The following is a 13,287-nucleotide window of genomic DNA, read 5'->3' as shown; positions in this document are numbered from 1 at the left end:
TAGAGGCAAGGGGGCATGCCTTTGTACCCTGTTATTGACCTGTCCTTAAATGTGGAATGCCCCGCTGTGAGTCATCGGCAACCAGTACTCTCAGCGGCTGGGAGATTAAGTGCATTGGTCCTGAAGCCGGCATCTGGGCCATGCTCCAAACTGTTCCCTAAAGGATCTTTTCCATTTCTTAACATTATAAAGTGACTTAACAGAATGAAATATTATTTTTAAAAATTAGTTTCTTCGTATATGTGATTATCAGTGAGTTTCTCATTGCCAAACAGTAACTTCAGTAGGAATTTTAGATACTTATTCATCAGGCTATGTATTTGTATCCCAAATCCCATAATTTTTTTCCCCAAAGCACATAAACTGAATGATTTAATTTAATATCAGCAAGAGCCAAACTGAATCTTGATAATGAAAATGAAGACACAGCAATATTTTCCTCCAGAAAATGAACATTTGAAGGAAGAAACATTTCTTTAAAAAAAGTTTATTTGTAAAAGACAGCCTCTTGCAACAAGGTTTTGTATTTATATTTTGATTCTGTGAATTAAAGTGATATTTTAAACTGCATTGAATGTAATTCATTGAATGTCTATCATTATCTTCCTGCCTCAGTTTAAAAGATGCTAGATTAAAAAATATTTACAGTTCCTTCTGGTCCTGAAGGAACTAAGCAGGGCATGTTCTAACTCTCATGTTGCTATTCAAAATATCTTAAAATTTGCCATCATAACCAGTTTAGCTGCAGTCTTGTTTCACACCACTTTGATCAGGGACATATTTCAGTATGTGTAGCAGGAAAGTCTCCTGAGCACACAGCAGATGGTGCTTCCTATTTAGTACCTAACACACAGGAAGATTTTAACATTTTCAAAGGAGTATCTTTCATTCTTGAGGTTTCTGGTTAATATGACAAGTAACTATCTGTGACTTTTACAGGTATGTTAGTAATTTTATACCAGAATCTATGACTTCATATTGTGGTTTAGTTACTTAGTCACTTCAGGAGATCATACTTCTTATAGAACTCTACCTGTTTCACCATTCCTTGATTGCCTGTGCTTATTAATGGAGAAGAACTTTTGTGTACAATGAAAAATAGAAAAATTTTATCTGACATTAGAACTTATTATAAGGTCTTTATAGATTTGAGTTCTGCTTGGTGTCTTCTTAAACTTAGTTGTATTTCATGAACCGGTAGTGAACTCTGGTACAGAAGGTAATATCAGAACAAGTGCTATGTGAGACTTGACAGTGGCTCAATAACAGCAAGTTATTTCCTTTTAATAATTTGTCTTGGTGTAATAGGAAGAGTGCAGCTTTGTCTAAAAAATGGAAGCAACTGAAGAAGGTGGGACTTTAAAATCTTTGGAATTATATACATGGCTGAAATTTTATGACGCTGGAACTTGATTTGAGCCTGGGGTAAGTAAAGGGGCACAAGTTGATTCTTGCTGGGTTTTTTGGCTTCAGAAGTGAATGAACAATGTTAAAATGTATTTTAGAAAATATGGTTTATCTCAACTGTGATAACTTGAGGTTAGCTAACCTTGAATTAGGGGGACATGTATTTCATAATTACTCTTTCCTGAAACAAAATGCCATATAAATATTCATTTTGAAGGGATCTATATTTTATATGGTTTGATTTTCAAAATGTAAACAATTATAAATATAATAGCATTTAAAAAGCATAAAAAGAGTAAAGATTAATAGTGTTTTAACTGGCCTCTCACAAGTTATGCCCTACAGTTTAAAGTTAGGCACTCCTACTTAATTCTGAAGTGTTTATCTGTAACATGGTACATATTCAGACTATAGCAGAGATCTGCCTGGGGCTGAAATATGAGCTTATCTAAAGGTCACAGCAAAATGACAGCAGAAAGGAGGATGAGGAATTCTGATCATTATAATTACTATAAAATATTGTTCTGACTTGTGTTTCCTTTTTTCTCCTGGAGACTGCAAGTATACGTTTGTTCTGGAACATAAGTGGTGACATAGGATGCAGAAAGAAGTGGCTAGGAGTAAGGAATAGAAATTGTATTTAGTGATGGCCTTCCTTCCAGATAAAGTATTTCCATGATATTTCTATTTCCTACTACCTGAGAAAAGAAAAAAATAATTTGTAAAGGCTGGTTTTGAGCCTTTGTATAATAATTAATGTCAGTCTGCCTCATAATTTCATCTTCTCTCATGGCTTCACTGTTGCAAATATTCTTGAAACACCATAAATCCTAAAGAATCCTCCCACCCTGTCCACCCTTACCTGTAAGCCAACCCTTCCCATTTCATTCCAAACAAATTCCTTCTAGGAAGTTTCCTTTGCATTAGGTGGGATGTTTTCACTATCCAAGTTTTCATGTCCCTAAAATATATTAAAATGTGAAATTAGTAATGCTCACCCTTCTCACAAGAAAGTCCATTAAATTTGGTTAAAAGTATAAATTTATGCAGATCAAGTGCCTTGAAACCTAGTCTACATCCTTTTATTGAAGTGGCTCTGATGCTTTTTGAGTTGGTGGTCATCTTAACATCCCAACATTTTTCAGAAGACATTAGTTCTCTGAAGCTGTTGGTTGCAGGAGCATATTAGACCAAAAAACAAACCCCCCAAAAACCTGTTACTAAATGTGAATTTTCTTTCTGTACTGGAGTTTAAAGGACACAAACAGGTGTTCATTCTTTGTTATGCTACTTTTGTAGTCAGTGGAATAACCTATAGGGTTCACAGTTGCTTTAAGTATATACACCTGATCACATACCGATGTGGCTGGATAATGTTTTGAGATATTTATGTTTTTTTTTTTTAATCCTTCATTTTCCCCTTTCTATTCTATCCATTTAATCTGACAGAAAGTTCCATGTGTCAGTGCCTGGGGGAAGTCAGGGAGGAATGCAGAATAAGTCTGGAATTTTTGTGACTTTTATTTCCAAAAGTCAAAAACCTAGGGACAGGCTAAAGTTTGAGGAAATAAGCTTGGAGAAAGTGACAGGATTCTCCTTGTTAAGGAGGGCCCTAATCCTGGGCAGGAGAGCCTGGGTTGTTGGCCCTGTTTGCAAGAGGAGCTATGCAGTGCTGCCTGGCCTCAAGGAGATGGTCCTGATGTACCTCAGGCCTGGGGTTCCTGGCCTCACCAAAGATGCCTCTGCTCCATTTGAGACAGGGTAGTGCCTCAGCACTAACTGGAGGCCTCAGAGAACTGCCGTGGGCTTGACCAACAAAGATGGCTAGAGTGATCAGAATAGGTTGGAGATTATTATTTCCTGGGACTCATGAAGGATGATCAAATTTTGATGAAAACCTGGAAGGGGAGAGAAAGAAGCCCAATGATGATGGAGAAGCAATTTTCCACCATTCTAGTTGTTAAAGACTCAGAACTTTGTTCATTCACTTAACAAATTTTTATTAAAAGTATTCAATGAATCAGGCACTGTTCTAATGTCTCAGACACATTCAACCAAAGAAAGATCCCAGCCCTAGTGGAGATGAAATTGCTTATGAAGTTATGTTTCACTGAGTGGTCCTATTCTTCACCAACTTCCTTTTTCTGACCCAGGGTCCTTTTCCACCCCTAGGCCTTGGAGCAGAGAGAGGGAATGACTCCAAGGTTATTGTTCCAGGAACATGCAAGTTAGGATGGGGCTATGGGAGAGAAGCATTGTGGAGAATATGACAAGAGAAGGACACCCCTTGTGGAAGAGTGATGTAGAGTTAAAGGGATCCTGGGCCAAAGAATTCAAACTGATCTTCCCCTTTCGATCTGCAGTTATGTCTTCCTTCAATATTGCAGCGTTGAATTTTTTTTCCTAAAATAACTCTTTCCCCAACACCTTCTTTTCTGCTCTGAGTTTGGTGATAGCTGGTGCAGTCCACACCAACATTTTGTTTCACAGGATCATGCTTCAGGGGTTATTGGCAAGCCACGGGAGCTACTTATTTGTTTGACAATGTGATGGAATCTTGGAGACACCAGTTTTGATTGTATTTTGAAAAGATTAGTGCAAAAAAATAATGTCTTCAGGCAAGATAATTTTTGAATTTTCCTATTTCTCAATTTACCTTAGTAATTTTCTGTCTCTTTGACATAGTGTACAAATGAGACAATCAACTCATCATTGTCTTTCCATCATGGCCAACTGAATTTATGTCTCCATGAGAGAAGAAGTAATACAATAAGCAATCAGTCTATGTTTTGTAGAGCATTTCCATTTTGATTCAATCTATTTTTGTATTTTTCTTTTTAGTGTCTTCCGTATAGGCTTTATGTGCTTCTGTGTAAGCACTATGGCCAATTATCGAATAAGAAGCAAGTCAGGAAACATCTTCTAACTATTCTATAATGAGAACAAATACCTTACATTTACTTGTCTCAAGCAGAAAAGTCAAACATCACTTCCTTTATCCTCAGAACAACAAGAAAACGTGGTTCTGATTTGTGGTACAAAGGACTAGGAGTCATAGAACTGGGTAGTTGTCTCAGCTCAGCCTCCACTAGTTGTACTCCTTAGATAAGCCACTTAACACTATAGGCCTTAGTGTCCTCATTTTACAGATAAAAGGGCTAGAGTAGGTTATCTCTAAAATCCCATCCAGCTCTAAAATTCTGAGCTGCCTGTTTGCTATTAGATTAGTCAAAGTTCTAGTTTATTGTTTCTTAACTTTATCTTCATTATTTAAGCTGCCACACAAGAGAGGACGTCAAAAGTGTGTTCATCTATCTCCTCCCCTATTGATTTACTGAAGTAGTAGAAGCAAGTTTAAGTCAATGTCTACATGGCTGTAATTAGAGTCAAATTGTTTTATGATAACATTTGAAAAATGAAGATTTAGAAAGTGACAATTAACCAATGAAACATGGATCATATTTGCAGAAATGTTTAGTTTTAGTCCACAGTGATCTCATTCAGAGCTGTCCATGGATGAGAAATCAAACTGGAAGGGTCTCACTAACAGAGAAGGCAAATGAGAATGACTCCTCTGTATGCTCAGAGCTATTTTTTCTGAAACCAGAGGAAATCTTGAGTACCCATGCCCCTCTTCATTATGCATTTTATGAAACTTTTCTCCAAGCATGGAGTTTAAGGAAGATTTAAGGTAGCGGGAATCAGGGACACTTTTGTTGGTGTCAGATTGTGACCAAATACATACACTAATTGAGACACCTTCCCTATGAACTCCTAATTATTAGTTTATACTACACACTTGAGAATGCATCCTGTAAGTAGGTGACCATAAGCCCTGGTTTAGAGGCCTCTTGTCTCAGCCTAATTCTTTCTCTTTCTCTCTCTTTCTTATTGAAGTACAATTGACCTACAACACTGTGTTAGTTCCTGGTGCACAACATAGTGATTTGATATGTCTATACATTTCAAAATTATCACCACAATAAGTCTAGTTACCATTTGTTACCATACAAAGTTATTACAACATTATTGACTATATTCCTCACACTGTACGTTTTATCCCTGTGACTCATTTATTTTGTAAATGGAATTTTGCACCTCTTAATTTCCCTCACCTATTTCATTCATCCCCCACTCCCCTCTCCTCTGCCAACTACTTGTTTGTTTTCTATGTGAGTCTGTTTCTGTTTGTTATATTTGTTCCCTTGTTTTTTTAGATTCCACATAAAAGTGAAATCATATGGTATTTGTCTTTGTCTGATTTATTTCACTTAGCATAATACCTTCTAGGTCCATCCATGTTGTTGCAAATGGCAAGATTTTATTCTTTTTTAAGATTCCATCACACACACACACACACACACACACACACACACACACACTCCACAGTTTCTTTATCCATTCATCTATCAATGTGTACTTAGGTTGCTTCCAAATGTTGGCTATTGTAAATAGTGCTGCAATGAACATAGGGGTGGGTATATCTTTTTGAATTACTGTTTTCCTTTTATTCGGAAAAATACCCAGGAGTGGAATTCTTGGATCATATGATAGTACAATTTAAAATTTTTTTAGAAACTTCCATGCTGTTTTCCATAGTGGTTGCACCAACTTACATTCCCACCAACAGTGTACAAGTGTTCCTTTTTCTCCACATCCTCACCAACACTTGTTATTTCTTGTCTTTTGGATAATAGCCATTCTGACAGATGTGAGGTGATATCTCACTGTGGTTTTGTTTTGCATTTCCCTGATGATTAGTGATGTTGAGCATCTTTTCATGTGTTTACTGGCCATCTGTATGTTTTCTTTGAAAAAATGTCTATTCATGTCCTTTTCCCATTTTTTAATCAAGTTTTTTTTTAATGTTGAGTTATATAATTTTGGATATTAACCTCTTATCAGATATATGGTTTGCAAATATCTTCTCCCATTTAGTAGGCAGCCTTTTAATTTAGTTTCCTTTACTGTGCAAAAGCTTTTTAGTTTGATTTAGTCCCATTTGTTTATTTGTGCTTTTGTTTCCCTTGCCTGAGGAGACATTTCCAAAAAATCATCACCAAGATCAATGTCAGGGAGCTTACAGCCTATGTTTTCTTCCAGGAGTTTTATGGTTTCAGGTTTTACATTAAGTCTTTAATCCACTTTAAGTGTGTTTTTCTGCATGGTGGGAGAGAGTAGTCAATTTGATTCTTTTGCATGTAGATGTCCAGTTTTCACAACCCCATTTATTGAAGAAGCTGTCTTTTCTGCATTGTATTTTCTTGCCTCCTTTGATGTAGGTTAATTGCCAGTCTAAGTGTGGGTTCATTTCTGGGCTCTCTATTCTTTTCCATTGATCTATGTGTCTGTTTTTGTGCCAGGATCATACTGTTTTGATTACTGTAGCTTTGTAGAATAGTTTGAAGTCAAGGAGCATGATACCTCCAGCTTTGTTCTTCTTTCTCTATATTGTTTTGACTACTGGGGGTCTTTTGTGTTTCCATACAAATTTCAGGATTATTTGTTCTAGTTCTGTGAAAAATGCCATTGGTATTTTGATAGGGATGTCATTGAATCTGTAGATTGCCTTGAGTAGTAGGGTCATTTTAACTCTATTAATTATTCCAAATCCATGAGCACAGTTTATCTTTCCATTTCTTTGTGTCATCTTCAATTTTTTTTCTCAATGTCTTATATGATTTATTCCTAAGTATTTTATTCTTTTCAATGCAATTATAACTGGAATTGTTTTGTAAATGAGTCTTTCTGTACTTCCTAGACCTGGATGTCTGTTTCCTTTCCCAGGTTAAGTAAGTTTTCAGCTAATATTTCTTAAAGTAAGTTATCTGCCCCTTTTTCTCTTCTCCTTCTGACCCTTACAATGTGAATATTAGTATGCTTGATGTTGTCCCAGAGGTCTCTTAAACTGTCCTTATTTTTTTTTGTTTTTTATTTTTTTGCGTTATGCGGGCCTCTCACTGCTGTGGCCTCTCCCGTTGTGGAGCACAGGCTCCAGACGCGCAGGCTCAGTGGCCATGGCTCACGGGCCCAGCCGCTCCACGGCATGTGGGATCTTCCCGGACCGGGGCACGAACCCGTGTCCCCTGCATCGGCAGGTGGACCCCCAACCACCGCGCCACCAGGGAAGCCCCATGTTCTTATTTTTTAAAAAATCTTTTTTAGTTTTTCTCATCAGCTTGGATGAGTTCCACAACTCTGTCTTCCAGTTTGCTGATCTGTTCCTCTGTATCATCTAATCAACTATCATCTAATCCTTTTTCAAATTATTCCCTCTGTGCTGGGTCTTGAGTGTGTGAGAATTTCATGTGAGGTTTTGTGTGTGCCTTTAAGAGTGGAGTCTCTGATAGCACAGGGAACTCTACTCAATACTCTGTAATGGCCTATGTGGGAAAAGAATCTAAAAAAAAAGGAAAAAGAGAGAGAGTGGATATATGTGTATGTGCAACTGGTTCACTTTGCTGTACACCTGAAACTAACACAACATTGTAAATCAACTATACTCCAATAAAAATTGAAAAAAAATGGAGTCTCTGTTTTCTATAGCCCTCCAGCTCTCCTGTATCTAGCGCCCCCCACCCCACCTTCCAGCCTTCAAAGCCAGCTTTCCCAGGGGGCTCATCCTCCTGGTGCAAAACCCCCAGGTTGGGGAGCCTGATATGGAGTCTGAACCCCTTGCACCTTAGGGAGAACGTATGCACTTGTGATTATCCTCTCGTTTGTAAGTCACTTACCCTGAGGGTGTGGGTCTTAACTATACCATGTCTCTGCCCTTCCTACCTGTCTTGTTGTGGTTCCTTCTTTATGTGTTTAGGTGTGGAAATTTTGTTCCTGCTAGTCTTTAGGTTGTTCTCATTGATACTTGCTCTGTAAATAGTTGTAATTTTGGGGTGCCCATAGGAGGAGGTCTTCCTACTCTGCCATCTTGGCCACCTCAGACTAATTCTTAATATGTCCCTTTTACTCTCAAAAGTGTGCTGTTTTGACAATAAATTATATGGTATTTCTATCTAAAGTTTCTACCCTGGAAAACAGTTAATCCAAATTTATTTTATTAGTTAGGAGTTTTTAATATATTTTTTGGAGGATTCTTGGATATGAATTTATTCTCCATATTAATATGAGTTTTTAATAGTCAAAATAGTAGGGTGGGGCTTCCCTGGTGGCGCAGTGGTTGAGAGTCCGCCTGCCGATGCAGGGGACACGGGTTCGTGCCCCGGTCCAGGAAGATCCCACATGCCGCAGAGCGGCTGGGCCCGTGAGCCATGGCCGCTGAGCCTGCGTGTCCAGAGCCTGTGCTCCACAACGGGAGAGGCCACAACAGTGAGAGGCCCACATACCACAAAAAAAAAAAAAAAATGGTAGGGTGAATGGGCATACAGAACTGGTTAGTAGGTTAGTCCTACAGTACTGAAATGGCAACATGTATAAAGAATAATGAGGGACTTCCCTGGCAGTCCAGTGACTAAGACTCTGTGCTCCCAACAGGGGACCAGGGTTCAATCCCTGGTCAGGGAACTAGATCCCACAGACTGCAACTAAGAGTTTGCATGCCACAACTAAAAAAAGGTCCCACATGCTGCAAAGAAGATCCCGCATATGGCCATGAAGATTCCGCGTGCCACAACTAAGATCCGGCAAGGCCAAATAAATAAATTAAATAAATAAATAAATAAATATTAAAGAATAATGGAATGTTTATGTATTTTGGTCTTGATCATACGGAATACAGGAGGATGGGCACAAGGATTGAATCAGGTTATTATTTTAATAGTGAACTGTTGGGAGAAAATGAAATATCTAAAGATAGAGGACTGATTAATTATATTAATTATATTACAGCATAAACCCTACTGGTATGTTTTGTAGCCACTAAAATTATGGTTATAAAATATTAAGTAAAATCAGAAACAAAAGTATACCTATTTTGTGACTTCCCTGGAGGTCCAGTGGTTAAGACTCTGCGCTTCCTCTGCAGGGGGCATGGGTTTGATCCTTTGTCGGGGAACTAAGATCCTGCACGCCATGCGTACTGCAAACAAAAAAAAAGTATACATATTTCATATTAAGGTGGGAAAGAATTCTCTAAGATTAAAAATAATGGTGGGAACATACATGAAGAGACTAAGAATTTATGTTTGTAAAAAAATACAATGATAAAAATAAAAATATAATGCATACAAGAAACATCTAACTTATTAAACATATCTCAGATATGTAAAGAGTGCTTAGTAATTAATGAGAAGAAGGCTAATACTGTAATAGGTAAATGAATAAGGAAATCACAGCACACATACACAGAAAGCCCAGTGGCCAATAAAATAATTTTAGAAAATGCTCAGGCTCACCAGTTATTAAAGAACTGTAGTTTAAAGCCATATTTTCCTCATATAAAATGTTTTGGTGTTTGAAGTGACTGACTTATAAGGCAGCAGGAGTTGATCTTATAAAACTAAAGATATAGAAGATTTAAAGCATATCTCTATATAAATAAGTCTGCAGTACTACTCAGATGAGAGATTGGGCAGCCTTGCAAGCACAGAGTAGAAGATCCACAAGGAGAGCCTTGGTAATGCTCACTCAGCCACTGTCCAGGGAAGACAGGGAGATAGAGCCTTCTGACTTGGAGTACATCCATGATGATGACTGGCAAGTTGATCCATAATGTAGAGTTAGATAAAAGGGGCAGGAATAATAATAATGATATACCAATAATAACAACAAACATTGAATGCTATGTACTAGGCCTTGTGGTAAGCACTTTACATGCATTTTTTAATTCTCACCAAAAACTCTTGAGAGAAATTTCATTATTTGTATTTAGTTCACAGATGAAGAGACATCAGTACTTGAATCCAGATCTTTCTGACAACAAAGAACATATAAGATTTTTAAGTAGTTTTTCACTCAAGAGATATGTATTAGACCTGTATTAGGTTCATGAGAACTTAACAGAGGGGAAGACAGATGACTCTTGTCCTTATAGAGCTTTAATTCATAAAAAAGTCTTTAATCCATTTTAAGTTGATTTTTGTGTATGGTGTAAGATAGTGGTCCAGTTTAGTTCTTGTGCATGTGGCTGTCCAGTTTTCCCAATACCATTTATTAAAGAGATTATCCTTTCCCCATTGTCTATTCTTTGAAGCCATCTTTCTGGTGCTGTTTCTGCTGGCAAACAAGCCATGGAAATGTGTCAAGAGGTGAAAAGGGTGACTGTAGGGGCCAGACTCAGTGTTCTGGTGTCTAGTGCTGAGAGGCAGTTATGGAAGTAGTAGAAGCAGCTATGGTTTGCTGGTTCCAGCTTTCTGATCCCCCTATTACTGAACCACAGAAGCTCCAGTGGCAGCCCCTTTACTCTTACCCCTTTGTTCCTTCCAACAGTCATGATTCCTTATTAAATCCCTTGTCTTAAATACCTGGAGTTGTTTGTTTCCTGCACTGAATATTGACTGACATGTCAATTCTCATTTGACTCACTTCACTCTCCTGGTTCTAGTTTCATGCTCCCTAAGCAGCCATCCTATCATGATTTGATAGGCAGTCTGTGTAATGTCTAAGTCTAACCTCTGGAATCAGATTTGGGATCAGATCTTCTACAATGATCATAGGCAAGTCACTTAACCTTTAGGAGTCTCAGTTTCCTTACTGTAAAATATTAATAGTGATGCTAATGTACCTCACAGGGTTGTCACGGAGATTAAATGCCACCTTGTATAAGTGCTTTGTACATAATAAAAGTTGATAAATGACAGTTGTGTTATTCCTATAGTTATTGTTATTGATATTACTAATATGTGTCTGACTTTCACACACTTTCTTTGGACTCTCAAAGCAGAGGACATGACCTAATCAAAGCCCTGTTCTTAGACATCACTGTTACTATATATCTGTAAGATGATATATTTTGTAGTCGTTAAAATAATTTTTAGAACAATTTTCCACAACATACATAATGGGTGACATTCACATGCATGAAAACCACATGACCTTTGCTTTTACCTCTCATTCCAGAAAGCATGTTAGAATTCACCATGAGCAAAAATGACATTGTTATTGCAATACATCTATGTATATATGTATTTGTAATTTCTGCTATAATTTGTTAAATAAAAGCAAAATGATTCACAAACTTTTATACATTTCCATTTTCTAACTGCTCAACTGATTATGATATTTTCTCAACTTTCCTGAATAATTTTCTCTCTTTACCTGGTGACAACTGCTGTTCTCTGGTTGGACCCCCCTCACTATGCTGTGGACTGGAAAATGTATACAGGCAGAAAGCAGAGGGGATTGTAGGGCTTGCTTCATTTTATTCTCTTCTCTCAGTGATCAAAGTCCTGGAGTGTCTGTTGTCTCAGGTCTAAAGCCAGTTGTTTCACATATTTTTGTTTAGTTTTCTAGTTGTTTACAGTGGAAAGACAAGTCTGCTACCAGTTGCTTCATCTTGGTGGAAGTAGAAGTGCCTCTATAAATATTTTTGATTGAATCATAAAATGTGAGAGGAATTATTAGAACATAATCTCTGTTCTTCTACCAAATTTCTTTTGTGGCTCCTCAGGCACTGAAGATGGCTCTTCCTTTGAGTCTAAAATGTCAAGATTATAATTCTTGTCCCTTTGATCTTTTCCCTGCAGGTCTTGGATCCCAAATCACCACCAGGATGACACTAAGTTTCTTAGGATAAAAAACAATTTTAAATTTACCACACATAGTAGTTTTTAATGGCATTTTAGTTTCTTAAGGCATACATGTAATCCTTCTTACTTCAAGCCTTAACTAACTTAATCCTTGATTTTTCTCATTCTTTTTTGACTTCTTTTGCTCACTCTTCTTATTAGCAGTCTACTTTTTTCTTTATTGGAGTATAATTGCTTTACAGTGGTGTGTTAGTTTCTGCTTTATAACACAGTGAGTCAGCTATACATATACATATGTTTCCATATCTCCTCCCTCTTGCATTTCCCTCCCACCCTTCCTATCCCACCCCTCTAGGTGGTCACAAAGCACTGAGCTGATCTCCCTGTGCTATGTGGCTGCTTCCCACTAGCTATCTATTTTACATTTGGTAGTATATATAAGTCCATGCCACTCTTTCACTTCGTCCCAGCTTACCCTTCCCCCTCCCCATGTCCTCAAGTCCATTCTTTATGCCTGCATATTTATTCCTGTCCTGCTCCTAGGTTCTTCATAACCTTTTTATTTATACATATTCTTAGATTCCATATATATGTATTAGCATACGTTATTTGTTTTCCTCTTTCTGACTTACTTCACTCTGTATGACTGACTCTAGGTCTATCCACCTCACTACAAATAACTCAATTTCATTTCCTTTTATGGCTGAGTAATATTCCATTGTATATATGTGCCACATCTTTATCCATTCCTCTGTCGATGGACACTTAGGTTGCTTCCATGTCCTGGCTATTGTGAATAGAGCTGCAGTGAACATTGTGGTACATGACTCTTTTTGAATTATGGTTTTTTCGGGGTATATGCCCGGTAGTGGGATTGCTGGATCGTATGGTAGTTCTATTTTTAGTTTTTTAAGGAACTTCCATACTGTTCTCCATAGTGGCCGTATCAATTTACATTCCCACCAACAGTGCAAGAGGGTTCGCTTTTCTCCACACCCTCTCCAGCATTTATTGTTTGTAGATATTTTGATGATGGCCATTCTGACTGGTGTGAAGTGATACCTCATTGTAGTTTTGATCTTCATTTCTCTAATGATTAGTGACGTTGAGCATCCTTTCATGTGTTTGTTGGCCATCTGTATGTCTTCTTATTTGCAGTCTTATTTTCTCTCAGGCAGTCTATTTTCCATCACATTTTAACATTTAAAGACATGTATTTACGTTGAATTTTTTTTTGACC

The sequence above is a fragment of the Lagenorhynchus albirostris genome, chromosome 11 (assembly GCF_949774975.1).
Source record: "Lagenorhynchus albirostris chromosome 11, mLagAlb1.1, whole genome shotgun sequence".
Classification (NCBI taxonomy): domain Eukaryota; kingdom Metazoa; phylum Chordata; class Mammalia; order Artiodactyla; family Delphinidae; genus Lagenorhynchus; species Lagenorhynchus albirostris.
The sequence above is the reverse complement of the archived record's forward strand: the minus strand, read 5'-3'. Positions refer to the sequence as shown.